At 53.4% G+C, this 27,381-nt stretch overlaps 14 non-coding genes across 14 annotated transcripts; all 14 read left to right on the forward strand.

Moving 5' to 3' along the window:
* Window positions 1-474: 474 nt before the first annotated feature.
* On the forward strand, window positions 475-593 carry LOC141146260 (5S ribosomal RNA). Its single transcript, XR_012244811.1, has one exon. It is a non-coding gene; the product is annotated as a 5S ribosomal RNA (ribosomal RNA).
* Window positions 594-2,462: 1,869 nt separating this feature from the next.
* Window positions 2,463-2,581, forward strand: LOC141146262 (5S ribosomal RNA). Its single transcript, XR_012244813.1, has one exon. It is a non-coding gene; the product is annotated as a 5S ribosomal RNA (ribosomal RNA).
* A 1,853-nt stretch (window positions 2,582-4,434) lies between these two features.
* Window positions 4,435-4,553, forward strand: LOC141146263 (5S ribosomal RNA). Its single transcript, XR_012244814.1, has one exon. It is a non-coding gene; the product is annotated as a 5S ribosomal RNA (ribosomal RNA).
* Window positions 4,554-6,414: 1,861 nt separating this feature from the next.
* Window positions 6,415-6,533, forward strand: LOC141146264 (5S ribosomal RNA). The gene has a single exon (XR_012244815.1). It is a non-coding gene; the product is annotated as a 5S ribosomal RNA (ribosomal RNA).
* Window positions 6,534-8,386: 1,853 nt separating this feature from the next.
* On the forward strand, window positions 8,387-8,505 carry LOC141146265 (5S ribosomal RNA). Its single transcript, XR_012244816.1, has one exon. It is a non-coding gene; the product is annotated as a 5S ribosomal RNA (ribosomal RNA).
* Window positions 8,506-10,362: 1,857 nt separating this feature from the next.
* On the forward strand, window positions 10,363-10,481 carry LOC141146266 (5S ribosomal RNA). Its single transcript, XR_012244817.1, has one exon. It is a non-coding gene; the product is annotated as a 5S ribosomal RNA (ribosomal RNA).
* Window positions 10,482-12,335: 1,854 nt separating this feature from the next.
* LOC141146267 (5S ribosomal RNA) lies at window positions 12,336-12,454 on the forward strand. Its single transcript, XR_012244818.1, has one exon. It is a non-coding gene; the product is annotated as a 5S ribosomal RNA (ribosomal RNA).
* Window positions 12,455-14,312: 1,858 nt separating this feature from the next.
* Window positions 14,313-14,431, forward strand: LOC141146268 (5S ribosomal RNA). The gene has a single exon (XR_012244819.1). It is a non-coding gene; the product is annotated as a 5S ribosomal RNA (ribosomal RNA).
* A 1,857-nt stretch (window positions 14,432-16,288) lies between these two features.
* LOC141146301 (5S ribosomal RNA) lies at window positions 16,289-16,407 on the forward strand. Its single transcript, XR_012244853.1, has one exon. It is a non-coding gene; the product is annotated as a 5S ribosomal RNA (ribosomal RNA).
* A 1,849-nt stretch (window positions 16,408-18,256) lies between these two features.
* LOC141146269 (5S ribosomal RNA) lies at window positions 18,257-18,375 on the forward strand. The gene has a single exon (XR_012244820.1). It is a non-coding gene; the product is annotated as a 5S ribosomal RNA (ribosomal RNA).
* A 1,866-nt stretch (window positions 18,376-20,241) lies between these two features.
* On the forward strand, window positions 20,242-20,360 carry LOC141146270 (5S ribosomal RNA). Its single transcript, XR_012244821.1, has one exon. It is a non-coding gene; the product is annotated as a 5S ribosomal RNA (ribosomal RNA).
* Window positions 20,361-22,209: 1,849 nt separating this feature from the next.
* LOC141146271 (5S ribosomal RNA) lies at window positions 22,210-22,328 on the forward strand. Its single transcript, XR_012244822.1, has one exon. It is a non-coding gene; the product is annotated as a 5S ribosomal RNA (ribosomal RNA).
* A 1,861-nt stretch (window positions 22,329-24,189) lies between these two features.
* On the forward strand, window positions 24,190-24,308 carry LOC141146273 (5S ribosomal RNA). Its single transcript, XR_012244824.1, has one exon. It is a non-coding gene; the product is annotated as a 5S ribosomal RNA (ribosomal RNA).
* Window positions 24,309-26,169: 1,861 nt separating this feature from the next.
* Window positions 26,170-26,288, forward strand: LOC141146286 (5S ribosomal RNA). The gene has a single exon (XR_012244838.1). It is a non-coding gene; the product is annotated as a 5S ribosomal RNA (ribosomal RNA).
* The last annotated feature ends 1,093 nt before the right edge of the window (window positions 26,289-27,381 follow it).

Genomic DNA, 27,381 nt, shown 5'->3' on the forward strand with positions numbered 1-27,381 from the left:
GCCAGGGGGGGGTGGATGTACTGGCTCCCTCCGCAGCGGTCGGTTTCCAGTAGCTAGCGGAACGGAAGCCAGGTTCCGGAGATCCATGGGCTGGCCACCTGGTATGAAAGCGAAGGCGTTAACAAGTGCAGGCATGAGGCCCCGCGCTACATGCGCCCTGCTGCTCCTCTTGCTTTGGTGCAAAGCCTTGTCAGGGAAAAGGTTAAAAGTCAGGCCAGGGGAAGCCAGAAAGGAGCCTTTGAAGCCAGGCTGAGTATGTGTGTGAGAAGGTGCAGGCAGGAAGAGGTTAAAGAGGCAGCAAGAGGCAGGGGGGTTGAAGAGAGCGAGCGAGCGAGCGAGAGAGAGGAGAGACGACAAGGTGGGGTGTGCTGCGTTGCTTGTCAAAAGGCACTGCTGATTGTAGCAAAGTCAAGGAAAGGCGGAGCCAGGCTGCCGGTGACAAGTACAAGAGGCTTGAAAGAGACCATGAGCTTTGCCTACGGCCACACCACCCTGAATGCGCCCGCTCTCGTCTGATCTCGGAAGCTAAGCAGGGTCGGGCCTGGTTAGTACTTGGATGGGAGACCGCCTGGGAATACCAGGTGCTGTAGGCTTTTGCTTTTCTTCCAGCAGGGGTCACTCTCCTCTATGCCTCTTTTTACATTCTCTTTTAACAAAACCCGCTCTGCAAGCCCTCCTGCACACCTAGCTCCTACAAAATCACCAGTCCAGCCCCCACTTTTTCTTCGCCCTCCTCCCTTTCCTCACCCCTTCTTTCAAAAATACACTTTCTTTCTTCTTTCTCTCTCTCCCTCCCTCCCTCCCTCCCTCCCTCCCTCCCTCCCTACCTCAGGAGCTTGCCACGCATCCAGTCCCTGTAGACAGCAAAGCAACGGCCGGACGCAACCCCCACCTAGCTAGCCCCCATCCTACATCCCGCTTAGGCTCCACGGCCCAGCCCTTTTCCAGCGCTCTCCTCAGCCGTTTTGGTGCTATCACTCCTCCTCTTTAGTCGCCCTTGCGCCAACACATTCTGCGGCGCTCCCCAGGCTGGGGGAAGCTCGCACGCGGACTGCCGAAGCCAGCGAGAAGCCACAGAGCCGACGGGTCGTGAAACCTGCGCCCTGAAGCGGCTAGGGTGTAGGCAGCAGGTTGCCTACAGGAGCGTGGTTTTAGTTAGCGGCTGCCCCAGGCTGGGAGGGAAAGAGTTAATGCGTGCGCTGCCGGGGTTTTTTTGGATCCAGCCTACCCGCCGGTCATAAAAAATTTAGGGGAAGGCTGGGTTTCGGGGGATCAGGCAGCGCTTGCAGGAGGCCTACTAGGGTTGCCACCTCATCCCTTTAAACCCAAACACATATGAATTACACAGGTTCTGAGGCTAATTGAATGCAGATAAGGCAACGAGTGAGTTTAATTACCACCTTAATCAGCCACAGAATTTCTGTAATTAATATGTGTTCGGATATAAAGGGATGAGATGGCAACTCAAAGACCAACATGAACTACTACCTTGTAGAGGTAGTCCTGGGCAGCCAGTCAGTGGCAGTTTGGGTCAGGATATGACCATTGTTCATGTTGAACTGTAATGCCCAAGACTTCTCAGTAAAGTTGCGTCAAGTGTTCTAAGCCTCCTCTGAAGTCATTGAAAGGGACTCCATCATGCATGTTGGTCTCCAGGCCTATTGAAAAGAACTTGGGTGAGTATGGCACATGTGAGGTATGAAGCGACGCTACAAGAAAAGGTCTACCTACTGGGCAAGTCAAGCAGTTGCTTGACTGCAGCCAGTGGTGAGGCATGGCGCCTGCTATAGGTGAGGGTAGAGTTGCAACCCCATCCCTTTAAACCCGAACACATAGGAATTACACAGGTTCTGAAGGCTAATTTAAGGCAGATAAGGGCAACAAGTGAGTTTAATTACAACCTTAATCAGCCTCAGAAGCTGCGTAATAAATAAGTGTTCGGGTTTAAAGGGATGAGGTGGCAACCCTAGGTCAGAGGTCCTCTGGTAGCCAGGGGGGGGTGGATGTACTGGCTCCCTCCGCAGCGGTCGGTTTCCAGTAGCTAGCGGAACGGAAGCCAGGTTCCGGAGATCCATGGGCTGGCCACCTGGTATGAAAGCGAAGGCGTTAACAAGTGCAGGCATGAGGCCCCGCGCTACATGCGCCCTGCTGCTCCTCTTCCTTTGGTGCAAAGCCTTGTCAGGGAAAAGGTTAAAAGTCAGGCCAGGGGAAGCCAGAAAGGAGCCTTTGAAGCCAGGCTGAGTATGTGTGTGAGAAGGTGCAGGCAGGAAGAGGTTAAAGAGGCAGCAAGAGGCAGGGGGGTTGAAGAGAGCGAGCGAGCGAGCGAGAGAGAGGAGAGACGACAAGGTGGGGTGTGCTGCGTTGCTTGTCAAAAGGCACTGCTGATTGTAGCAAAGTCAAGGAAAGGCGGAGCCAGGCTGCCGGTGACAAGTACAAGAGGCTTGAAAGAGACCATGAGCTTTGCCTACGGCCACACCACCCTGAATGCGCCCGCTCTCGTCTGATCTCGGAAGCTAAGCAGGGTCGGGCCTGGTTAGTACTTGGATGGGAGACCGCCTGGGAATACCAGGTGCTGTAGGCTTTTGCTTTTCTTCCAGCAGGGCTCACTCTCCTCTATGCCTCTTTTTACATTCTCTTTTAACAAAACCCGCTCTGCAAGCCCTCCTGCACACCTAGCTCCTACAAAATCACCAGTCCAGCCCCCACTTTTTCTTCGCCCTCCTCCCTTTCCTCACCCCTTCTTTCAAAAATACACTTTCTTTCTTCTTTCTCTCTCTCCCTCCCTCCCTCCCTCCCTACCTCAGGAGCTTGCCACGCATCCAGTCCCTGTAGACAGCAAAGCAACGGCCGGACGCAACCCCCACCTAGCTAGCCCCCATCCTACATCCCGCTTAGGCTCCACGGCCCAGCCCTTTTCCAGCGCTCTCCTCAGCCGTTTTGGTGCTATCACTCCTCCTCTTTAGTCGCCCTTGCGCCAACACATTCTGCCGCGCTCCCCAGGCTGGGGGAAGCTCGCACGCGGACTGCCGAAGCCAGCGAGAAGCCACAGAGCCGACGGGTCGTGAAACCTGCGCCCTGAAGCGGCTAGGGTGTAGGCAGCAGGTTGCCTACAGGAGCGTGGTTTTAGTTAGCGGCTGCCCCAGGCTGGGAGGGAAAGAGTTAATGCGTGCGCTGCCGGGGTTTTTTTGGATCCAGCCTACCCGCCGGTCATAAAAAATTTAGGGGAAGGCTGGGTTTCGGGGGATCAGGCAGCGCTTGCAGGAGGCCTACTAGGGTTGCCACCTCATCCCTTTAAACCCAAACACATATGAATTACACAGGTTCTGAGGCTAATTGAATGCAGATAAGGCAACGAGTGAGTTTAATTACCACCTTAATCAGCCACAGAATTTCTGTAATTAATATGTGTTCGGATATAAAGGGATGAGATGGCAACTCAAAGACCAACATGAACTACTACCTTGTAGAGGTAGTCCTGGGCAGCCAGTCAGTGGCAGTTTGGGTCAGGATATGACCATTGTTCATGTTGAACTGTAATGCCCAAGACTTCTCAGTAAAGTTGCGTCAAGTGTTCTAAGCCTCCTCTGAAGTCATTGAAAGGGACTCCATCATGCATGTTGGTCTCCAGGCCTATTGAAAAGAACTTGGGTGAGTATGGCACATGTGAGGTATGAAGCGACGCTACAAGAAAAGGTCTACCTACTGGGCAAGTCAAGCAGTTGCTTGACTGCAGCCAGTGGTGAGGCATGGCGCCTGCTATAGGTGAGGGTAGAGTTGCAACCCCATCCCTTTAAACCCGAACACATAGGAATTACACAGGTTCTGAAGGCTAATTTAAGGCAGATAAGGGCAACAAGTGAGTTTAATTACTACCTTAATCAGCCTCAGAAGCTGCGTAATAAATAAGTGTTCGGGTTTAAAGGGATGAGGTGGCAACCCTAGGTCAGAGGTCCTCTGGTAGCCAGGGGGGGGTGGATGTACTGGCTCCCTCCGCAGCGGTCGGTTTCCAGTAGCTAGCGGAACGGAAGCCAGGTTCCGGAGATCCATGGGCTGGCCACCTGGTATGAAAGCGAAGGCGTTAACAAGTGCAGGCATGAGGCCCCGCGCTACATGCGCCCTGCTGCTCCTCTTCCTTTGGTGCAAAGCCTTGTCAGGGAAAAGGTTAAAAGTCAGGCCAGGGGAAGCCAGAAAGGAGCCTTTGAAGCCAGGCTGAGTATGTGTGTGAGAAGGTGCAGGCAGGAAGAGGTTAAAGTGGCAGCAAGAGGCAGGGGGGTTGAAGAGAGCGAGCGAGCGAGCGAGAGAGAGGAGAGACGACAAGGTGGGGTGTGCTGCGTTGCTTGTCAAAAGGCACTGCTGATTGTAGCAAAGTCAAGGAAAGGCGGAGCCAGGCTGCCGGTGACAAGTACAAGAGGCTTGAAAGAGACCATGAGCTTTGCCTACGGCCACACCACCCTGAATGCGCCCGCTCTCGTCTGATCTCGGAAGCTAAGCAGGGTCGGGCCTGGTTAGTACTTGGATGGGAGACCGCCTGGGAATACCAGGTGCTGTAGGCTTTTGCTTTTCTTCCAGCAGGGGTCACTCTCCTCTATGCCTCTTTTTACATTCTCTTTTAACAAAACCCGCTCTGCAAGCCCTCCTGCACACCTAGCTCCTACAAAATCACCAGTCCAGCCCCCACTTTTTCTTCGCCCTCCTCCCTTTCCTCACCCCTTCTTTCAAAAATACACTTTCTTTCTTCTTTCTCTCTCTCCCTCCCTCCCTCCCTCCCTCCCTCCCTACCTCAGGAGCTTGCCACGCATCCAGTCCCTGTAGACAGCAAAGCAACGGCCGGACGCAACCCCCACCTAGCTAGCCCCCATCCTACATCCCGCTTAGGCTCCACGGCCCAGCCCTTTTCCAGCGCTCTCCTCAGCCGTTTTGGTGCTATCACTCCTCCTCTTTAGTCGCCCTTGCGCCAACACATTCTGCGGCGCTCCCCAGGCTGGGGGAAGCTCGCACGCGGACTGCCGAAGCCAGCGAGAAGCCACAGAGCCGACGGGTCGTGAAACCTGCGCCCTGAAGCGGCTAGGGTGTAGGCAGCAGGTTGCCTACAGGAGCGTGGTTTTAGTTAGCGGCTGCCCCAGGCTGGGAGGGAAAGAGTTAATGCGTGCGCTGCCGGGGTTTTTTTGGATCCAGCCTACCCGCCGGTCATAAAAAATTTAGGGGAAGGCTGGGTTTCGGGGGATCAGGCAGCGCTTGCAGGAGGCCTACTAGGGTTGCCACCTCATCCCTTTAAACCCAAACACATATGAATTACACAGGTTCTGAGGCTAATTGAATGCAGATAAGGCAACGAGTGAGTTTAATTACCACCTTAATCAGCCACAGAATTTCTGTAATTAATATGTGTTCGGATATAAAGGGATGAGATGGCAACTCAAAGACCAACATGAACTACTACCTTGTAGAGGTAGTCCTGGGCAGCCAGTCAGTGGCAGTTTGGGTCAGGATATGACCATTGTTCATGTTGAACTGTAATGCCCAAGACTTCTCAGTAAAGTTGCGTCAAGTGTTCTAAGCCTCCTCTGAAGTCATTGAAAGGGACTCCATCATGCATGTTGGTCTCCAGGCCTATTGAAAAGAACTTGGGTGAGTATGGCACATGTGAGGTATGAAGCGACGCTACAAGAAAAGGTCTACCTACTGGGCAAGTCAAGCAGTTGCTTGACTGCAGCCAGTGGTGAGGCATGGCGCCTGCTATAGGTGAGGGTAGAGTTGCAACCCCATCCCTTTAAACCCGAACACATAGGAATTACACAGGTTCTGAAGGCTAATTTAAGGCAGATAAGGGCAACAAGTGAGTTTAATTACTACCTTAATCAGCCTCAGAAGCTGCGTAATAAATAAGTGTTCGGGTTTAAAGGGATGAGGTGGCAACCCTAGGTCAGAGGTCCTCTGGTAGCCAGGGGGGGGTGGATGTACTGGCTCCCTCCGCAGCGGTCGGTTTCCAGTAGCTAGCGGAACGGAAGCCAGGTTCCGGAGATCCATGGGCTGGCCACCTGGTATGAAAGCGAAGGCGTTAACAAGTGCAGGCATGAGGCCCCGCGCTACATGCGCCCTGCTGCTCCTCTTGCTTTGGTGCAAAGCCTTGTCAGGGAAAAGGTTAAAAGTCAGGCCAGGGGAAGCCAGAAAGGAGCCTTTGAAGCCAGGCTGAGTATGTGTGTGAGAAGGTGCAGGCAGGAAGAGGTTAAAGAGGCAGCAAGAGGCAGGGGGGTTGAAGAGAACGAGCGAGCGAGCGAGAGAGAGGAGAGACGACAAGGTGGGGTGTGCTGCGTTGCTTGTCAAAAGGCACTGCTGATTGTAGCAAAGTCAAGGAAAGGCGGAGCCAGGCTGCCGGTGACAAGTACAAGAGGCTTGAAAGAGACTATGAGCTTTGCCTACGGCCACACCACCCTGAATGCGCCCGCTCTCGTCTGATCTCGGAAGCTAAGCAGGGTCGGGCCTGGTTAGTACTTGGATGGGAGACCGCCTGGGAATACCAGGTGCTGTAGGCTTTTGCTTTTCTTCCAGCAGGGCTCACTCTCCTCTATGCCTCTTTTTACATTCTCTTTTAACAAAACCCGCTCTGCAAGCCCTCCTGCACACCTAGCTCCTACAAAATCACCAGTCCAGCCCCCACTTTTTCTTCGCCCTCCTCCCTTTCCTCACCCCTTCTTTCAAAAATACACTTTCTTTCTTCTTTCTCTCTCTCCCTCCCTCCCTCCCTACCTCAGGAGCTTGCCACGCATCCAGTCCCTGTAGACAGCAAAGCAACGGCCGGACGCAACCCCCACCTAGCTAGCCCCCATCCTACATCCCGCTTAGGCTCCACGGCCCAGCCCTTTTCCAGCGCTCTCCTCAGCCGTTTTGGTGCTATCACTCCTCCTCTTTAGTCGCCCTTGCGCCAACACATTCTGCCGCGCTCCCCAGGCTGGGGGAAGCTCGCACGCGGACTGCCGAAGCCAGCGAGAAGCCACAGAGCCGACGGGTCGTGAAACCTGCGCCCTGAAGCGGCTAGGGTGTAGGCAGCAGGTTGCCTACAGGAGCGTGGTTTTAGTTAGCGGCTGCCCCAGGCTGGGAGGGAAAGAGTTAATGCGTGCGCTGCCGGGGTTTTTTTGGATCCAGCCTACCCGCCGGTCATAAAAAATTTAGGGGAAGGCTGGGTTTCGGGGGATCAGGCAGCGCTTGCAGGAGGCCTACTAGGGTTGCCACCTCATCCCTTTAAACCCAAACACATATGAATTACACAGGTTCTGAGGCTAATTGAATGCAGATAAGGCAACGAGTGAGTTTAATTACCACCTTAATCAGCCACAGAATTTCTGTAATTAATATGTGTTCGGATATAAAGGGATGAGATGGCAACTCAAAGACCAACATGAACTACTACCTTGTAGAGGTAGTCCTGGGCAGCCAGTCAGTGGCAGTTTGGGTCAGGATATGACCATTGTTCATGTTGAACTGTAATGCCCAAGACTTCTCAGTAAAGTTGCGTCAAGTGTTCTAAGCCTCCTCTGAAGTCATTGAAAGGGACTCCATCATGCATGTTGGTCTCCAGGCCTATTGAAAAGAACTTGGGTGAGTATGGCACATGTGAGGTATGAAGCGACGCTACAAGAAAAGGTCTACCTACTGGGCAAGTCAAGCAGTTGCTTGACTGCAGCCAGTGGTGAGGCATGGCGCCTGCTATAGGTGAGGGTAGAGTTGCAACCCCATCCCTTTAAACCCGAACACATAGGAATTACACAGGTTCTGAAGGCTAATTTAAGGCAGATAAGGGCAACAAGTGAGTTTAATTACTACCTTAATCAGCCTCAGAAGCTGCGTAATAAATAAGTGTTCGGGTTTAAAGGGATGAGGTGGCAACCCTAGGTCAGAGGTCCTCTGGTAGCCAGGGGGGGGTGGATGTACTGGCTCCCTCCGCAGCGGTCGGTTTCCAGTAGCTAGCGGAACGGAAGCCAGGTTCCGGAGATCCATGGGCTGGCCACCTGGTATGAAAGCCAAGGCGTTAACAAGTGCAGGCATGAGGCCCCGCGCTACATGCGCCCTGCTGCTCCTCTTGCTTTGGTGCAAAGCCTTGTCAGGGAAAAGGTTAAAAGTCAGGCCAGGGGAAGCCAGAAAGGAGCCTTTGAAGCCAGGCTGAGTATGTGTGTGAGAAGGTGCAGGCAGGAAGAGGTTAAAGAGGCAGCAAGAGGCAGGGGGGTTGAAGAGAGCGAGCGAGCGAGCGAGCGAGAGAGAGGAGAGACGACAAGGTGGGGTGTGCTGCGTTGCTTGTCAAAAGGCACTGCTGATTGTAGCAAAGTCAAGGAAAGGCGGAGCCAGGCTGCCGGTGACAAGTACAAGAGGCTTGAAAGAGACCATGAGCTTTGCCTACGGCCACACCACCCTGAATGCGCCCGCTCTCGTCTGATCTCGGAAGCTAAGCAGGGTCGGGCCTGGTTAGTACTTGGATGGGAGACCGCCTGGGAATACCAGGTGCTGTAGGCTTTTGCTTTTCTTCCAGCAGGGGTCACTCTCCTCTATGCCTCTTTTTACATTCTCTTTTAACAAAACCCGCTCTGCAAGCCCTCCTGCACACCTAGCTCCTACAAAATCACCAGTCCAGCCCCCACTTTTTCTTCGCCCTCCTCCCTTTCCTCACCCCTTCTTTCAAAAATACACTTTCTTTCTTCTTTCTCTCTCTCCCTCCCTCCCTCCCTCCCTCCCTACCTCAGGAGCTTGCCACGCATCCAGTCCCTGTAGACAGCAAAGCAACGGCCGGACGCAACCCCCACCTAGCTAGCCCCCATCCTACATCCCGCTTAGGCTCCACGGCCCAGCCCTTTTCCAGCGCTCTCCTCAGCCGTTTTGGTGCTATCACTCCTCCTCTTTAGTCGCCCTTGCGCCAACACATTCTGCCGCGCTCCCCAGGCTGGGGGAAGCTCGCACGCGGACTGCCGAAGCCAGCGAGAAGCCACAGAGCCGACGGGTCGTGAAACCTGCGCCCTGAAGCGGCTAGGGTGTAGGCAGCAGGTTGCCTACAGGAGCGTGGTTTTAGTTAGCGGCTGCCCCAGGCTGGGAGGGAAAGAGTTAATGCGTGCGCTGCCGGGGTTTTTTTGGATCCAGCCTACCCGCCGGTCATAAAAAATTTAGGGGAAGGCTGGGTTTCGGGGGATCAGGCAGCGCTTGCAGGAGGCCTACTAGGGTTGCCACCTCATCCCTTTAAACCCAAACACATATGAATTACACAGGTTCTGAGGCTAATTGAATGCAGATAAGGCAACGAGTGAGTTTAATTACCACCTTAATCAGCCACAGAATTTCTGTAATTAATATGTGTTCGGATATAAAGGGATGAGATGGCAACTCAAAGACCAACATGAACTACTACCTTGTAGAGGTAGTCCTGGGCAGCCAGTCAGTGGCAGTTTGGGTCAGGATATGACCATTGTTCATGTTGAACTGTAATGCCCAAGACTTCTCAGTAAAGTTGCGTCAAGTGTTCTAAGCCTCCTCTGAAGTCATTGAAAGGGACTCCATCATGCATGTTGGTCTCCAGGCCTATTGAAAAGAACTTGGGTGAGTATGGCACATGTGAGGTATGAAGCGACGCTACAAGAAAAGGTCTACCTACTGGGCAAGTCAAGCAGTTGCTTGACTGTAGCCAGTGGTGAGGCATGGCGCCTGCTATAGGTGAGGGTAGAGTTGCAACCCCATCCCTTTAAACCCGAACACATAGGAATTACACAGGTTCTGAAGGCTAATTTAAGGCAGATAAGGGCAACAAGTGAGTTTAATTACTACCTTAATCAGCCTCAGAAGCTGCGTAATAAATAAGTGTTCGGGTTTAAAGGGATGAGGTGGCAACCCTAGGTCAGAGGTCCTCTGGTAGCCAGGGGGGGGTGGATGTACTGGCTCCCTCCGCAGCGGTCGGTTTCCAGTAGCTAGCGGAACGGAAGCCAGGTTCCGGAGATCCATGGGCTGGCCACCTGGTATGAAAGCGAAGGCGTTAACAAGTGCAGGCATGAGGCCCCGCGCTACATGCGCCCTGCTGCTCCTCTTCCTTTGGTGCAAAGCCTTGTCAGGGAAAAGGTTAAAAGTCAGGCCAGGGGAAGCCAGAAAGGAGCCTTTGAAGCCAGGCTGAGTATGTGTGTGAGAAGGTGCAGGCAGGAAGAGGTTAAAGAGGCAGCAAGAGGCAGGGGGGTTGAAGAGAGCGAGCGAGCGAGCGAGAGAGAGGAGAGACGACAAGGTGGGGTGTGCTGCGTTGCTTGTCAAAAGGCACTGCTGATTGTAGCAAAGTCAAGGAAAGGCGGAGCCAGGCTGCCGGTGACAAGTACAAGAGGCTTGAAAGAGACCATGAGCTTTGCCTACGGCCACACCACCCTGAATGCGCCCGCTCTCGTCTGATCTCGGAAGCTAAGCAGGGTCGGGCCTGGTTAGTACTTGGATGGGAGACCGCCTGGGAATACCAGGTGCTGTAGGCTTTTGCTTTTCTTCCAGCAGGGCTCACTCTCCTCTATGCCTCTTTTTACATTCTCTTTTAACAAAACCCGCTCTGCAAGCCCTCCTGCACACCTAGCTCCTACAAAATCACCAGTCCAGCCCCCACTTTTTCTTCGCCCTCCTCCCTTTCCTCACCCCTTCTTTCAAAAATACACTTTCTTTCTTCTTTCTCTCTCTCCCTCCCTCCCTCCCTCCCTACCTCAGGAGCTTGCCACGCATCCAGTCCCTGTAGACAGCAAAGCAACGGCCGGACGCAACCCCCACCTAGCTAGCCCCCATCCTACATCCCGCTTAGGCTCCACGGCCCAGCCCTTTTCCAGCGCTCTCCTCAGCCGTTTTGGTGCTATCACTCCTCCTCTTTAGTCGCCCTTGCGCCAACACATTCTGCGGCGCTCCCCAGGCTGGGGGAAGCTCGCACGCGGACTGCCGAAGCCAGCGAGAAGCCACAGAGCCGACGGGTCGTGAAACCTGCGCCCTGAAGCGGCTAGGGTGTAGGCAGCAGGTTGCCTACAGGAGCGTGGTTTTAGTTAGCGGCTGCCCCAGGCTGGGAGGGAAAGAGTTAATGCGTGCGCTGCCGGGGTTTTTTTGGATCCAGCCTACCCGCCGGTCATAAAAAATTTAGGGGAAGGCTGGGTTTCGGGGGATCAGGCAGCGCTTGCAGGAGGCCTACTAGGGTTGCCACCTCATCCCTTTAAACCCAAACACATATGAATTACACAGGTTCTGAGGCTAATTGAATGCAGATAAGGCAACGAGTGAGTTTAATTACCACCTTAATCAGCCACAGAATTTCTGTAATTAATATGTGTTCGGATATAAAGGGATGAGATGGCAACTCAAAGACCAACATGAACTACTACCTTGTAGAGGTAGTCCTGGGCAGCCAGTCAGTGGCAGTTTGGGTCAGGATATGACCATTGTTCATGTTGAACTGTAATGCCCAAGACTTCTCAGTAAAGTTGCGTCAAGTGTTCTAAGCCTCCTCTGAAGTCATTGAAAGGGACTCCATCATGCATGTTGGTCTCCAGGCCTATTGAAAAGAACTTGGGTGAGTATGGCACATGTGAGGTATGAAGCGACGCTACAAGAAAAGGTCTACCTACTGGGCAAGTCAAGCAGTTGCTTGACTGCAGCCAGTGGTGAGGCATGGCGCCTGCTATAGGTGAGGGTAGAGTTGCAACCCCATCCCTTTAAACCCGAACACATAGGAATTACACAGGTTCTGAAGGCTAATTTAAGGCAGATAAGGGCAACAAGTGAGTTTAATTACTACCTTAATCAGCCTCAGAAGCTGCGTAATAAATAAGTGTTCGGGTTTAAAGGGATGAGGTGGCAACCCTAGGTCAGAGGTCCTCTGGTAGCCAGGGGGGGGGTGGATGTACTGGCTCCCTCCGCAGCGGTCGGTTTCCAGTAGCTAGCGGAACGGAAGCCAGGTTCCGGAGATCCATGGGCTGGCCACCTGGTATGAAAGCGAAGGCGTTAACAAGTGCAGGCATGAGGCCCCGCGCTACATGCGCCCTGCTGCTCCTCTTGCTTTGGTGCAAAGCCTTGTCAGGGAAAAGGTTAAAAGTCAGGCCAGGGGAAGCCAGAAAGGAGCCTTTGAAGCCAGGCTGAGTATGTGTGTGAGAAGGTGCAGGCAGGAAGAGGTTAAAGAGGCAGCAAGAGGCAGGGGGGTTGAAGAGAGCGAGCGAGCGAGCGTGAGAGAGGAGAGACGACAAGGTGGGGTGTGCTGCGTTGCTTGTCAAAAGGCACTGCTGATTGTAGCAAAGTCAAGGAAAGGCGGAGCCAGGCTGCCGGTGACAAGTACAAGAGGCTTGAAAGAGACCATGAGCTTTGCCTACGGCCACACCACCCTGAATGCGCCCGCTCTCGTCTGATCTCGGAAGCTAAGCAGGGTCGGGCCTGGTTAGTACTTGGATGGGAGACCGCCTGGGAATACCAGGTGCTGTAGGCTTTTGCTTTTCTTCCAGCAGGGCTCACTCTCCTCTATGCCTCTTTTTACATTCTCTTTTAACAAAACCCGCTCTGCAAGCCCTCCTGCACACCTAGCTCCTACAAAATCACCAGTCCAGCCCCCACTTTTTCTTCGCCCTCCTCCCTTTCCTCACCCCTTCTTTCAAAAATACACTTTCTTTCTTCTTTCTCTCTCTCCCTCCCTCCCTCCCTCCCTCCCTACCTCAGGAGCTTGCCACGCATCCAGTCCCTGTAGACAGCAAAGCAACGGCCGGACGCAACCCCCACCTAGCTAGCCCCCATCCTACATCCCGCTTAGGCTCCACGGCCCAGCCCTTTTCCAGCGCTCTCCTCAGCCGTTTTGGTGCTATCACTCCTCCTCTTTAGTCGCCCTTGCGCCAACACATTCTGCGGCGCTCCCCAGGCTGGGGGAAGCTCGCACGCGGACTGCCGAAGCCAGCGAGAAGCCACAGAGCCGACGGGTCGTGAAACCTGCGCCCTGAAGCGGCTAGGGTGTAGGCAGCAGGTTGCCTACAGGAGCGTGGTTTTAGTTAGCGGCTGCCCCAGGCTGGGAGGGAAAGAGTTAATGCGTGCGCTGCCGGGGTTTTTTTGGATCCAGCCTACCCGCCGGTCATAAAAAATTTAGGGGAAGGCTGGGTTTCGGGGGATCAGGCAGCGCTTGCAGGAGGCCTACTAGGGTTGCCACCTCATCCCTTTAAACCCAAACACATATGAATTACACAGGTTCTGAGGCTAATTGAATGCAGATAAGGCAACGAGTGAGTTTAATTACCACCTTAATCAGCCACAGAATTTCTGTAATTAATATGTGTTCGGATATAAAGGGATGAGATGGCAACTCAAAGACCAACATGAACTACTACCTTGTAGAGGTAGTCCTGGGCAGCCAGTCAGTGGCAGTTTGGGTCAGGATATGACCATTGTTCATGTTGAACTGTAATGCCCAAGACTTCTCAGTAAAGTTGCGTCAAGTGTTCTAAGCCTCCTCTGAAGTCATTGAAAGGGACTCCATCATGCATGTTGGTCTCCAGGCCTATTGAAAAGAACTTGGGTGAGTATGGCACATGTGAGGTATGAAGCGACGCTACAAGAAAAGGTCTACCTACTGGGCAAGTCAAGCAGTTGCTTGACTGCAGCCAGTGGTGAGGCATGGCGCCTGCTATAGGTGAGGGTAGAGTTGCAACCCCATCCCTTTAAACCCGAACACATAGGAATTACACAGGTTCTGAAGGCTAATTTAAGGCAGATAAGGGCAACAAGTGAGTTTAATTACTACCTTAATCAGCCTCAGAAGCTGCGTAATAAATAAGTGTTCGGGTTTAAAGGGATGAGGTGGCAACCCTAGGTCAGAGGTCCTCTGGTAGCCAGGGGGGGGGTGGATGTACTGGCTCCCTCCGCAGCGGTCGGTTTCCAGTAGCTAGCGGAACGGAAGCCAGGTTCCGGAGATCCATGGGCTGGCCACCTGGTATGAAAGCGAAGGCGTTAACAAGTGCAGGCATGAGGCCCCGCGCTACATGCGCCCTGCTGCTCCTCTTGCTTTGGTGCAAAGCCTTGTCAGGGAAAAGGTTAAAAGTCAGGCCAGGGGAAGCCAGAAAGGAGCCTTTGAAGCCAGGCTGAGTATGTGTGTGAGAAGGTGCAGGCAGGAAGAGGTTAAAGAGGCAGCAAGAGGCAGGGGGGTTGAAGAGAGCGAGCGAGCGAGCGTGAGAGAGGAGAGACGACAAGGTGGGGTGTGCTGCGTTGCTTGTCAAAAGGCACTGCTGATTGTAGCAAAGTCAAGGAAAGGCGGAGCCAGGCTGCCGGTGACAAGTACAAGAGGCTTGAAAGAGACCATGAGCTTTGCCTACGGCCACACCACCCTGAATGCGCCCGCTCTCGTCTGATCTCGGAAGCTAAGCAGGGTCGGGCCTGGTTAGTACTTGGATGGGAGACCGCCTGGGAATACCAGGTGCTGTAGGCTTTTGCTTTTCTTCCAGCAGGGCTCACTCTCCTCTATGCCTCTTTTTACATTCTCTTTTAACAAAACCCGCTCTGCAAGCCCTCCTGCACACCTAGCTCCTACAAAATCACCAGTCCAGCCCCCACTTTTTCTTCGCCCTCCTCCCTTTCCTCACCCCTTCTTTCAAAAATACACTTTCTTTCTTCTTTCTCTCTCTCCCTCCCTCCCTCCCTCCCTCCCTACCTCAGGAGCTTGCCACGCATCCAGTCCCTGTAGACAGCAAAGCAACGGCCGGACGCAACCCCCACCTAGCTAGCCCCCATCCTACATCCCGCTTAGGCTCCACGGCCCAGCCCTTTTCCAGCGCTCTCCTCAGCCGTTTTGGTGCTATCACTCCTCCTCTTTAGTCGCCCTTGCGCCAACACATTCTGCCGCGCTCCCCAGGCTGGGGGAAGCTCGCACGCGGACTGCCGAAGCCAGCGAGAAGCCACAGAGCCGACGGGTCGTGAAACCTGCGCCCTGAAGCGGCTAGGGTGTAGGCAGCAGGTTGCCTACAGGAGCGTGGTTTTAGTTAGCGGCTGCCCCAGGCTGGGAGGGAAAGAGTTAATGCGTGCGCTGCCGGGGTTTTTTTGGATCCAGCCTACCCGCCGGTCATAAAAAATTTAGGGGAAGGCTGGGTTTCGGGGGATCAGGCAGCGCTTGCAGGAGGCCTACTAGGGTTGCCACCTCATCCCTTTAAACCCAAACACATATGAATTACACAGGTTCTGAGGCTAATTGAATGCAGATAAGGCAACGAGTGAGTTTAATTACCACCTTAATCAGCCACAGAATTTCTGTAATTAATATGTGTTCGGATATAAAGGGATGAGATGGCAACTCAAAGACCAACATGAACTACTACCTTGTAGAGGTAGTCCTGGGCAGCCAGTCAGTGGCAGTTTGGGTCAGGATATGACCATTGTTCATGTTGAACTGTAATGCCCAAGACTTCTCAGTAAAGTTGCGTCAAGTGTTCTAAGCCTCCTCTGAAGTCATTGAAAGGGACTCCATCATGCATGTTGGTCTCCAGGCCTATTGAAAAGAACTTGGGTGAGTATGGCACATGTGAGGTATGAAGCGACGCTACAAGAAAAGGTCTACCTACTGGGCAAGTCAAGCAGTTGCTTGACTGCAGCCAGTGGTGAGGCATGGCGCCTGCTATAGGTGAGGGTAGAGTTGCAACCCCATCCCTTTAAACCCGAACACATAGGAATTACACAGGTTCTGAAGGCTAATTTAAGGCAGATAAGGGCAACAAGTGAGTTTAATTACTACCTTAATCAGCCTCAGAAGCTGCGTAATAAATAAGTGTTCGGGTTTAAAGGGATGAGGTGGCAACCCTAGGTCAGAGGTCCTCTGGTAGCCAGGGGGGGGTGGATGTACTGGCTCCCTCCGCAGCGGTCGGTTTCCAGTAGCTAGCGGAACGGAAGCCAGGTTCCGGAGATCCATGGGCTGGCCACCTGGTATGAAAGCGAAGGCGTTAACAAGTGCAGGCATGAGGCCCCGCGCTACATGCGCCCTGCTGCTCCTCTTGCTTTGGTGCAAAGCCTTGTCAGGGAAAAGGTTAAAAGTCAGGCCAGGGGAAGCCAGAAAGGAGCCTTTGAAGCCAGGCTGAGTATGTGTGTGAGAAGGTGCAGGCAGGAAGAGGTTAAAGAGGCAGCAAGAGGCAGGGGGGTTGAAGAGAGCGAGCGAGCGAGCGAGAGAGAGGAGAGACGACAAGGTGGGGTGTGCTGCGTTGCTTGTCAAAAGGCACTGCTGATTGTAGCAAAGTCAAGGAAAGGCGGAGCCAGGCTGCCGGTGACAAGTACAAGAGGCTTGAAAGAGACCATGAGCTTTGCCTACGGCCACACCACCCTGAATGCGCCTGCTCTCGTCTGATCTCGGAAGCTAAGCAGGGTCGGGCTTGGTTAGTACTTGGATGGGAGACCGCCTGGGAATACCAGGTGCTGTAGGCTTTTGCTTTTCTTCCAGCAGGGGTCACTCTCCTCTATGCCTCTTTTTACATTCTCTTTTAACAAAACCCGCTCTGCAAGCCCTCCTGCACACCTAGCTCCTACAAAATCACCAGTCCAGCCCCCACTTTTTCTTCGCCCTCCTCCCTTTCCTCACCCCTTCTTTCAAAAATACACTTTCTTTCTTCTTTCTCTCTCTCCCTCCCTCCCTCCCTACCTCAGGAGCTTGCCACGCATCCAGTCCCTGTAGACAGCAAAGCAACGGCTGGACGCAACCCCCACCTAGCTAGCCCCCATCCTACATCCCGCTTAGGCTCCACGGCCCAGCCCTTTTCCAGCGCTCTCCTCAGCCGTTTTGGTGCTATCACTCCTCCTCTTTAGTCGCCCTTGCGCCAACACATTCTGCCGCGCTCCCCAGGCTGGGGGAAGCTCGCACGCGGACTGCCGAAGCCAGCGAGAAGCCACAGAGCCGACGGGTCGTGAAACCTGCGCCCTGAAGCGGCTAGGGTGTAGGCAGCAGGTTGCCTACAGGAGCGTGGTTTTAGTTAGCGGCTGCCCCAGGCTGGGAGGGAAAGAGTTAATGCGTGCGCTGCCGGGGTTTTTTTGGATCCAGCCTACCCGCCGGTCATAAAAAATTTAGGGGAAGGCTGGGTTTCGGGGGATCAGGCAGCGCTTGCAGGAGGCCTACTAGGGTTGCCACCTCATCCCTTTAAACCCAAACACATATGAATTACACAGGTTCTGAGGCTAATTGAATGCAGATAAGGCAACGAGTGAGTTTAATTACCACCTTAATCAGCCACAGAATTTCTGTAATTAATATGTGTTCGGATATAAAGGGATGAGATGGCAACTCAAAGACCAACATGAACTACTACCTTGTAGAGGTAGTCCTGGGCAGCCAGTCAGTGGCAGTTTGGGTCAGGATATGACCATTGTTCATGTTGAACTGTAATGCCCAAGACTTCTCAGTAAAGTTGCGTCAAGTGTTCTAAGCCTCCTCTGAAGTCATTGAAAGGGACTCCATCATGCATGTTGGTCTCCAGGCCTATTGAAAAGAACTTGGGTGAGTATGGCACATGTGAGGTATGAAGCGACGCTACAAGAAAAGGTCTACCTACTGGGCAAGTCAAGCAGTTGCTTGACTGCAGCCAGTGGTGAGGCATGGCGCCTGCTATAGGTGAGGGTAGAGTTGCAACCCCATCCCTTTAAACCCGAACACATAGGAATTACACAGGTTCTGAAGGCTAATTTAAGGCAGATAAGGGCAACAAGTGAGTTTAATTACTACCTTAATCAGCCTCAGAAGCTGCGTAATAAATAAGTGTTCGGGTTTAAAGGGATGAGGTGGCAACCCTAGGTCAGAGGTCCTCTGGTAGCCAGGGGGGGGTGGATGTACTGGCTCCCTCCGCAGCGGTCGGTTTCCAGTAGCTAGCGGAACGGAAGCCAGGTTCCGGAGATCCATGGGCTGGCCACCTGGTATGAAAGCGAAGGCGTTAACAAGTGCAGGCATGAGGCCCCGCGCTACATGCGCCCTGCTGCTCCTCTTGCTTTGGTGCAAAGCCTTGTCAGGGAAAAGGTTAAAAGTCAGGCCAGGGGAAGCCAGAAAGGAGCCTTTGAAGCCAGGCTGAGTATGTGTGTGAGAAGGTGCAGGCAGGAAGAGGTTAAAGAGGCAGCAAGAGGCAGGGGGGTTGAAGAGAGCGAGCGAGCGAGCGAGAGAGAGGAGAGACGACAAGGTGGGGTGTGCTGCGTTGCTTGTCAAAAGGCACTGCTGATTGTAGCAAAGTCAAGGAAAGGCGGAGCCAGGCTGCCGGTGACAAGTACAAGAGGCTTGAAAGAGACCATGAGCTTTGCCTACGGCCACACCACCCTGAATGCGCCCGCTCTCGTCTGATCTCGGAAGCTAAGCAGGGTCGGGCCTGGTTAGTACTTGGATGGGAGACCGCCTGGGAATACCAGGTGCTGTAGGCTTTTGCTTTTCTTCCAGCAGGGGTCACACTCCTCTATGCCTCTTTTTACATTCTCTTTTAACAAAACCCGCTCTGCAAGCCCTCCTGCACACCTAGCTCCTACAAAATCACCAGTCCAGCCCCCACTTTTTCTTCGCCCTCCTCCCTTTCCTCACCCCTTCTTTCAAAAATACACTTTCTTTCTTCTTTCTCTCTCTCCCTCCCTCCCTCCCTCCCTCCCTCCCTCCCTACCTCAGGAGCTTGCCACGCATCCAGTCCCTGTAGACAGCAAAGCAACGGCCGGACGCAACCCCCACCTAGCTAGCCCCCATCCTACATCCCGCTTAGGCTCCACGGCCCAGCCCTTTTCCAGCGCTCTCCTCAGCCGTTTTGGTGCTATCACTCCTCCTCTTTAGTCGCCCTTGCGCCAACACATTCTGCCGCGCTCCCCAGGCTGGGGGAAGCTCGCACGCGGACTGCCGAAGCCAGCGAGAAGCCACAGAGCCGACGGGTCGTGAAACCTGCGCCCTGAAGCGGCTAGGGTGTAGGCAGCAGGTTGCCTACAGGAGCGTGGTTTTAGTTAGCGGCTGCCCCAGGCTGGGAGGGAAAGAGTTAATGCGTGCGCTGCCGGGGTTTTTTTTGGATCCAGCCTACCCGCCGGTCATAAAAAATTTAGGGGAAGGCTGGGTTTCGGGGGATCAGGCAGCGCTTGCAGGAGGCCTACTAGGGTTGCCACCTCATCCCTTTAAACCCAAACACATATGAATTACACAGGTTCTGAGGCTAATTGAATGCAGATAAGGCAACGAGTGAGTTTAATTACCACCTTAATCAGCCACAGAATTTCTGTAATTAATATGTGTTCGGATATAAAGGGATGAGATGGCAACTCAAAGACCAACATGAACTACTACCTTGTAGAGGTAGTCCTGGGCAGCCAGTCAGTGGCAGTTTGGGTCAGGATATGACCATTGTTCATGTTGAACTGTAATGCCCAAGACTTCTCAGTAAAGTTGCGTCAAGTGTTCTAAGCCTCCTCTGAAGTCATTGAAAGGGACTCCATCATGCATGTTGGTCTCCAGGCCTATTGAAAAGAACTTGGGTGAGTATGGCACATGTGAGGTATGAAGCGACGCTACAAGAAAAGGTCTACCTACTGGGCAAGTCAAGCAGTTGCTTGACTGCAGCCAGTGGTGAGGCATGGCGCCTGCTATAGGTGAGGGTAGAGTTGCAACCCCATCCCTTTAAACCCGAACACATAGGAATTACACAGGTTCTGAAGGCTAATTTAAGGCAGATAAGGGCAACAAGTGAGTTTAATTACTACCTTAATCAGCCTCAGAAGCTGCGTAATAAATAAGTGTTCGGGTTTAAAGGGATGAGGTGGCAACCCTAGGTCAGAGGTCCTCTGGTAGCCAGGGGGGGGTGGATGTACTGGCTCCCTCCGCAGCGGTCGGTTTCCAGTAGCTAGCAGAACGGAAGCCAGGTTCCGGAGATCCATGGGCTGGCCACCTGGTATGAAAGCGAAGGCGTTAACAAGTGCAGGCATGAGGCCCCGCGCTACATGCGCCCTGCTGCTCCTCTTCCTTTGGTGCAAAGCCTTGTCAGGGAAAAGGTTAAAAGTCAGGCCAGGGGAAGCCAGAAAGGAGCCTTTGAAGCCAGGCTGAGTATGTGTGTGAGAAGGTGCAGGCAGGAAGAGGTTAAAGAGGCAGCAAGAGGCAGGGGGGTTGAAGAGAGCGAGCGAGCGAGCGAGAGAGAGGAGAGACGACAAGGTGGGGTGTGCTGCGTTGCTTGTCAAAAGGCACTGCTGATTGTAGCAAAGTCAAGGAAAGGCGGAGCCAGGCTGCCGGTGACAAGTACAAGAGGCTTGAAAGAGACCATGAGCTTTGCCTACGGCCACACCACCCTGAATGCGCCCGCTCTCGTCTGATCTCGGAAGCTAAGCAGGGTCGGGCCTGGTTAGTACTTGGATGGGAGACCGCCTGGGAATACCAGGTGCTGTAGGCTTTTGCTTTTCTTCCAGCAGGGGTCACTCTCCTCTATGCCTCTTTTTACATTCTCTTTTAACAAAACCCGCTCTGCAAGCCCTCCTGCACACCTAGCTCCTACAAAATCACCAGTCCAGCCCCCACTTTTTCTTCGCCCTCCTCCCTTTCCTCACCCCTTCTTTCAAAAATACACTTTCTTTCTTCTTTCTCTCTCTCCCTCCCTCCCTCCCTACCTCAGGAGCTTGCCACGCATCCAGTCCCTGTAGACAGCAAAGCAACGGCTGGACGCAACCCCCACCTAGCTAGCCCCCATCCTACATCCCGCTTAGGCTCCACGGCCCAGCCCTTTTCCAGCGCTCTCCTCAGCCGTTTTGGTGCTATCACTCCTCCTCTTTAGTCGCCCTTGCGCCAACACATTCTGCCGCGCTCCCCAGGCTGGGGGAAGCTCGCACGCGGACTGCCGAAGCCAGCGAGAAGCCACAGAGCCGACGGGTCGTGAAACCTGCGCCCTGAAGCGGCTAGGGTGTAGGCAGCAGGTTGCCTACAGGAGCGTGGTTTTAGTTAGCGGCTGCCCCAGGCTGGGAGGGAAAGAGTTAATGCGTGCGCTGCCGGGGTTTTTTTGGATCCAGCCTACCCGCCGGTCATAAAAAATTTAGGGGAAGGCTGGGTTTCGGGGGATCAGGCAGCGCTTGCAGGAGGCCTACTAGGGTTGCCACCTCATCCCTTTAAACCCAAACACATATGAATTACACAGGTTCTGAGGCTAATTGAATGCAGATAAGGCAACGAGTGAGTTTAATTACCACCTTAATCAGCCACAGAATTTCTGTAATTAATATGTGTTCGGATATAAAGGGATGAGATGGCAACTCAAAGACCAACATGAACTACTACCTTGTAGAGGTAGTCCTGGGCAGCCAGTCAGTGGCAGTTTGGGTCAGGATATGACCATTGTTCATGTTGAACTGTAATGCCCAAGACTTCTCAGTAAAGTTGCGTCAAGTGTTCTAAGCCTCCTCTGAAGTCATTGAAAGGGACTCCATCATGCATGTTGGTCTCCAGGCCTATTGAAAAGAACTTGGGTGAGTATGGCACATGTGAGGTATGAAGCGACGCTACAAGAAAAGGTCTACCTACTGGGCAAGTCAAGCAGTTGCTTGACTGCAGCCAGTGGTGAGGCATGGCGCCTGCTATAGGTGAGGGTAGAGTTGCAACCCCATCCCTTTAAACCCGAACACATAGGAATTACACAGGTTCTGAAGGCTAATTTAAGGCAGATAAGGGCAACAAGTGAGTTTAATTACTACCTTAATCAGCCTCAGAAGCTGCGTAATAAATAAGTGTTCGGGTTTAAAGGGATGAGGTGGCAACCCTAGGTCAGAGGTCCTCTGGTAGCCAGGGGGGGGTGGATGTACTGGCTCCCTCCGCAGCGGTCGGTTTCCAGTAGCTAGCGGAACGGAAGCCAGGTTCCGGAGATCCATGGGCTGGCCACCTGGTATGAAAGCCAAGGCGTTAACAAGTGCAGGCATGAGGCCCCGCGCTACATGCGCCCTGCTGCTCCTCTTCCTTTGGTGCAAAGCCTTGTCAGGGAAAAGGTTAAAAGTCAGGCCAGGGGAAGCCAGAAAGGAGCCTTTGAAGCCAGGCTGAGTATGTGTGTGAGAAGGTGCAGGCAGGAAGAGGTTAAAGAGGCAGCAAGAGGCAGGGGGGTTGAAGAGAGCGAGCGAGCGAGCGAGAGAGAGGAGAGACGACAAGGTGGGGTGTGCTGCGTTGCTTGTCAAAAGGCACTGCTGATTGTAGCAAAGTCAAGGAAAGGCGGAGCCAGGCTGCCGGTGACAAGTACAAGAGGCTTGAAAGAGACCATGAGCTTTGCCTACGGCCACACCACCCTGAATGCGCCCGCTCTCGTCTGATCTCGGAAGCTAAGCAGGGTCGGGCCTGGTTAGTACTTGGATGGGAGACCGCCTGGGAATACCAGGTGCTGTAGGCTTTTGCTTTTCTTCCAGCAGGGGTCACTCTCCTCTATGCCTCTTTTTACATTCTCTTTTAACAAAACCCGCTCTGCAAGCCCTCCTGCACACCTAGCTCCTACAAAATCACCAGTCCAGCCCCCACTTTTTCTTCGCCCTCCTCCCTTTCCTCACCCCTTCTTTCAAAAATACACTTTCTTTCTTCTTTCTCTCTCTCCCTCCCTCCCTCCCTCCCTCCCTCCCTACCTCAGGAGCTTGCCACGCATCCAGTCCCTGTAGACAGCAAAGCAACGGCCGGACGCAACCCCCACCTAGCTAGCCCCCATCCTACATCCCGCTTAGGCTCCACGGCCCAGCCCTTTTCCAGCGCTCTCCTCAGCCGTTTTGGTGCTATCACTCCTCCTCTTTAGTCGCCCTTGCGCCAACACATTCTGCGGCGCTCCCCAGGCTGGGGGAAGCTCGCACGCGGACTGCCGAAGCCAGCGAGAAGCCACAGAGCCGACGGGTCGTGAAACCTGCGCCCTGAAGCGGCTAGGGTGTAGGCAGCAGGTTGCCTACAGGAGCGTGGTTTTAGTTAGCGGCTGCCCCAGGCTGGGAGGGAAAGAGTTAATGCGTGCGCTGCCGGGGTTTTTTTGGATCCAGCCTACCCGCCGGTCATAAAAAATTTAGGGGAAGGCTGGGTTTCGGGGGATCAGGCAGCGCTTGCAGGAGGCCTACTAGGGTTGCCACCTCATCCCTTTAAACCCAAACACATATGAATTACACAGGTTCTGAGGCTAATTGAATGCAGATAAGGCAACGAGTGAGTTTAATTACCACCTTAATCAGCCACAGAATTTCTGTAATTAATATGTGTTCGGATATAAAGGGATGAGATGGCAACTCAAAGACCAACATGAACTACTACCTTGTAGAGGTAGTCCTGGGCAGCCAGTCAGTGGCAGTTTGGGTCAGGATATGACCATTGTTCATGTTGAACTGTAATGCCCAAGACTTCTCAGTAAAGTTGCGTCAAGTGTTCTAAGCCTCCTCTGAAGTCATTGAAAGGGACTCCATCATGCATGTTGGTCTCCAGGCCTATTGAAAAGAACTTGGGTGAGTATGGCACATGTGAGGTATGAAGCGACGCTACAAGAAAAGGTCTACCTACTGGGCAAGTCAAGCAGTTGCTTGACTGCAGCCAGTGGTGAGGCATGGCGCCTGCTATAGGTGAGGGTAGAGTTGCAACCCCATCCCTTTAAACCCGAACACATAGGAATTACACAGGTTCTGAAGGCTAATTTAAGGCAGATAAGGGCAACAAGTGAGTTTAATTACTACCTTAATCAGCCTCAGAAGCTGCGTAATAAATAAGTGTTCGGGTTTAAAGGGATGAGGTGGCAACCCTAGGTCAGAGGTCCTCTGGTAGCCAGGGGGGGGTGGATGTACTGGCTCCCTCCGCAGCGGTCGGTTTCCAGTAGCTAGCGGAACGGAAGCCAGGTTCCGGAGATCCATGGGCTGGCCACCTGGTATGAAAGCCAAGGCGTTAACAAGTGCAGGCATGAGGCCCCGCGCTACATGCGCCCTGCTGCTCCTCTTGCTTTGGTGCAAAGCCTTGTCAGGGAAAAGGTTAAAAGTCAGGCCAGGGGAAGCCAGAAAGGAGCCTTTGAAGCCAGGCTGAGTATGTGTGTGAGAAGGTGCAGGCAGGAAGAGGTTAAAGAGGCAGCAAGAGGCAGGGGGGTTGAAGAGAGCGAGCGAGCGAGCGAGAGAGAGGAGAGACGACAAGGTGGGGTGTGCTGCGTTGCTTGTCAAAAGGCACTGCTGATTGTAGCAAAGTCAAGGAAAGGCGGAGCCAGGCTGCCGGTGACAAGTACAAGAGGCTTGAAAGAGACCATGAGCTTTGCCTACGGCCACACCACCCTGAATGCGCCCGCTCTCGTCTGATCTCGGAAGCTAAGCAGGGTCGGGCCTGGTTAGTACTTGGATGGGAGACCGCCTGGGAATACCAGGTGCTGTAGGCTTTTGCTTTTCTTCCAGCAGGGGTCACTCTCCTCTATGCCTCTTTTTACATTCTCTTTTAACAAAACCCGCTCTGCAAGCCCTCCTGCACACCTAGCTCCTACAAAATCACCAGTCCAGCCCCCACTTTTTCTTCGCCCTCCTCCCTTTCCTCACCCCTTCTTTCAAAAATACACTTTCTTTCTTCTTTCTCTCTCTCCCTCCCTCCCTCCCTCCCTCCCTCCCTACCTCAGGAGCTTGCCACGCATCCAGTCCCTGTAGACAGCAAAGCAACGGCCGGACGCAACCCCCACCTAGCTAGCCCCCATCCTACATCCCGCTTAGGCTCCACGGCCCAGCCCTTTTCCAGCGCTCTCCTCAGCCGTTTTGGTGCTATCACTCCTCCTCTTTAGTCGCCCTTGCGCCAACACATTCTGCGGCGCTCCCCAGGCTGGGGGAAGCTCGCACGCGGACTGCCGAAGCCAGCGAGAAGCCACAGAGCCGACGGGTCGTGAAACCTGCGCCCTGAAGCGGCTAGGGTGTAGGCAGCAGGTTGCCTACAGGAGCGTGGTTTTAGTTAGCGGCTGCCCCAGGCTGGGAGGGAAAGAGTTAATGCGTGCGCTGCCGGGGTTTTTTTGGATCCAGCCTACCCGCCGGTCATAAAAAATTTAGGGGAAGGCTGGGTTTCGGGGGATCAGGCAGCGCTTGCAGGAGGCCTACTAGGGTTGCCACCTCATCCCTTTAAACCCAAACACATATGAATTACACAGGTTCTGAGGCTAATTGAATGCAGATAAGGCAACGAGTGAGTTTAATTACCACCTTAATCAGCCACAGAATTTCTGTAATTAATATGTGTTCGGATATAAAGGGATGAGATGGCAACTCAAAGACCAACATGAACTACTACCTTGTAGAGGTAGTCCTGGGCAGCCAGTCAGTGGCAGTTTGGGTCAGGATATGACCATTGTTCATGTTGAACTGTAATGCCCAAGACTTCTCAGTAAAGTTGCGTCAAGTGTTCTAAGCCTCCTCTGAAGTCATTGAAAGGGACTCCATCATGCATGTTGGTCTCCAGGCCTATTGAAAAGAACTTGGGTGAGTATGGCACATGTGAGGTATGAAGCGACGCTACAAGAAAAGGTCTACCTACTGGGCAAATCAAGCAGTTGCTTGACTGCAGCCAGTGGTGAGGCATGGCGCCTGCTATAGGTGAGGGTAGAGTTGCAACCCCATCCCTTTAAACCCGAACACATAGGAATTACACAGGTTCTGAAGGCTAATTTAAGGCAGATAAGGGCAACAAGTGAGTTTAATTACTACCTTAATCAGCCTCAGAAGCTGCGTAATAAATAAGTGTTCGGGTTTAAAGGGATGAGGTGGCAACCCTAGGTCAGAGGTCCTCTGGTAGCCAGGGGGGGGTGGATGTACTGGCTCCCTCCGCAGCGGTCGGTTTCCAGTAGCTAGCGGAACGGAAGCCAGGTTCCGGAGATCCATGGGCTGGCCACCTGGTATGAAAGCCAAGGCGTTAACAAGTGCAGGCATGAGGCCCCGCGCTACATGCGCCCTGCTGCTCCTCTTGCTTTGGTGCAAAGCCTTGTCAGGGAAAAGGTTAAAAGTCAGGCCAGGGGAAGCCAGAAAGGAGCCTTTGAAGCCAGGCTGAGTATGTGTGTGAGAAGGTGCAGGCAGGAAGAGGTTAAAGAGGCAGCAAGAGGCAGGGGGGTTGAAGAGAGCGAGCGAGCGAGCGAGAGAGAGGAGAGACGACAAGGTGGGGTGTGCTGCGTTGCTTGTCAAAAGGCACTGCTGATTGTAGCAAAGTCAAGGAAAGGCGGAGCCAGGCTGCCGGTGACAAGTACAAGAGGCTTGAAAGAGACCATGAGCTTTGCCTACGGCCACACCACCCTGAATGTGCCCGCTCTCGTCTGATCTCGGAAGCTAAGCAGGGTTGGGCCTGGTTAGTACTTGGATGGGAGACCGCCTGGGAATACCAGGTGCTGTAGGCTTTTGCTTTTCTTCCAGCAGGGGTCACTCTCCTCTATGCCTCTTTTTACATTCTCTTTTAACAAAACCCGCTCTGCAAGCCCTCCTGCACACCTAGCTCCTACAAAATCACCAGTCCAGCCCCCACTTTTTCTTCGCCCTCCTCCCTTTCCTCACCCCTTCTTTCAAAAATACACTTTCTTTCTTCTTTCTCTCTCTCCCTCCCTCCCTCCCTCCCTCCCTCCCTCCCTACCTCAGGAGCTTGCCACGCATCCAGTCCCTGTAGACAGCAAAGCAACGGCCGGACGCAACCCCCACCTAGCTAGCCCCCATCCTACATCCCGCTTAGGCTCCACGGCCCAGCCCTTTTCCAGCGCTCTCCTCAGCCGTTTTGGTGCTATCACTCCTCCTCTTTAGTCGCCCTTGCGCCAACACATTCTGCCGCGCTCCCCAGGCTGGGGGAAGCTCGCACGCGGACTGCCGAAGCCAGCGAGAAGCCACAGAGCCGACGGGTCGTGAAACCTGCGCCCTGAAGCGGCTAGGGTGTAGGCAGCAGGTTGCCTACAGGAGCGTGGTTTTAGTTAGCGGCTGCCCCAGGCTGGGAGGGAAAGAGTTAATGCGTGCGCTGCCGGGGTTTTTTTGGATCCAGCCTACCCGCCGGTCATAAAAAATTTAGGGGAAGGCTGGGTTTCGGGGGATCAGGCAGCGCTTGCAGGAGGCCTACTAGGGTTGCCACCTCATCCCTTTAAACCCAAACACATATGAATTACACAGGTTCTGAGGCTAATTGAATGCAGATAAGGCAACGAGTGAGTTTAATTACCACCTTAATCAGCCACAGAATTTCTGTAATTAATATGTGTTCGGATATAAAGGGATGAGATGGCAACTCAAAGACCAACATGAACTACTACCTTGTAGAGGTAGTCCTGGGCAGCCAGTCAGTGGCAGTTTGGGTCAGGATATGACCATTGTTCATGTTGAACTGTAATGCCCAAGACTTCTCAGTAAAGTTGCGTCAAGTGTTCTAAGCCTCCTCTGAAGTCATTGAAAGGGACTCCATCATGCATGTTGGTCTCCAGGCCTATTGAAAAGAACTTGGGTGAGTATGGCACA

The sequence above is a fragment of the Aquarana catesbeiana genome, linkage group LG05 (assembly GCF_042186555.1).
Source record: "Aquarana catesbeiana isolate 2022-GZ linkage group LG05, ASM4218655v1, whole genome shotgun sequence".
NCBI classification, from domain to species: domain Eukaryota; kingdom Metazoa; phylum Chordata; class Amphibia; order Anura; family Ranidae; genus Aquarana; species Aquarana catesbeiana.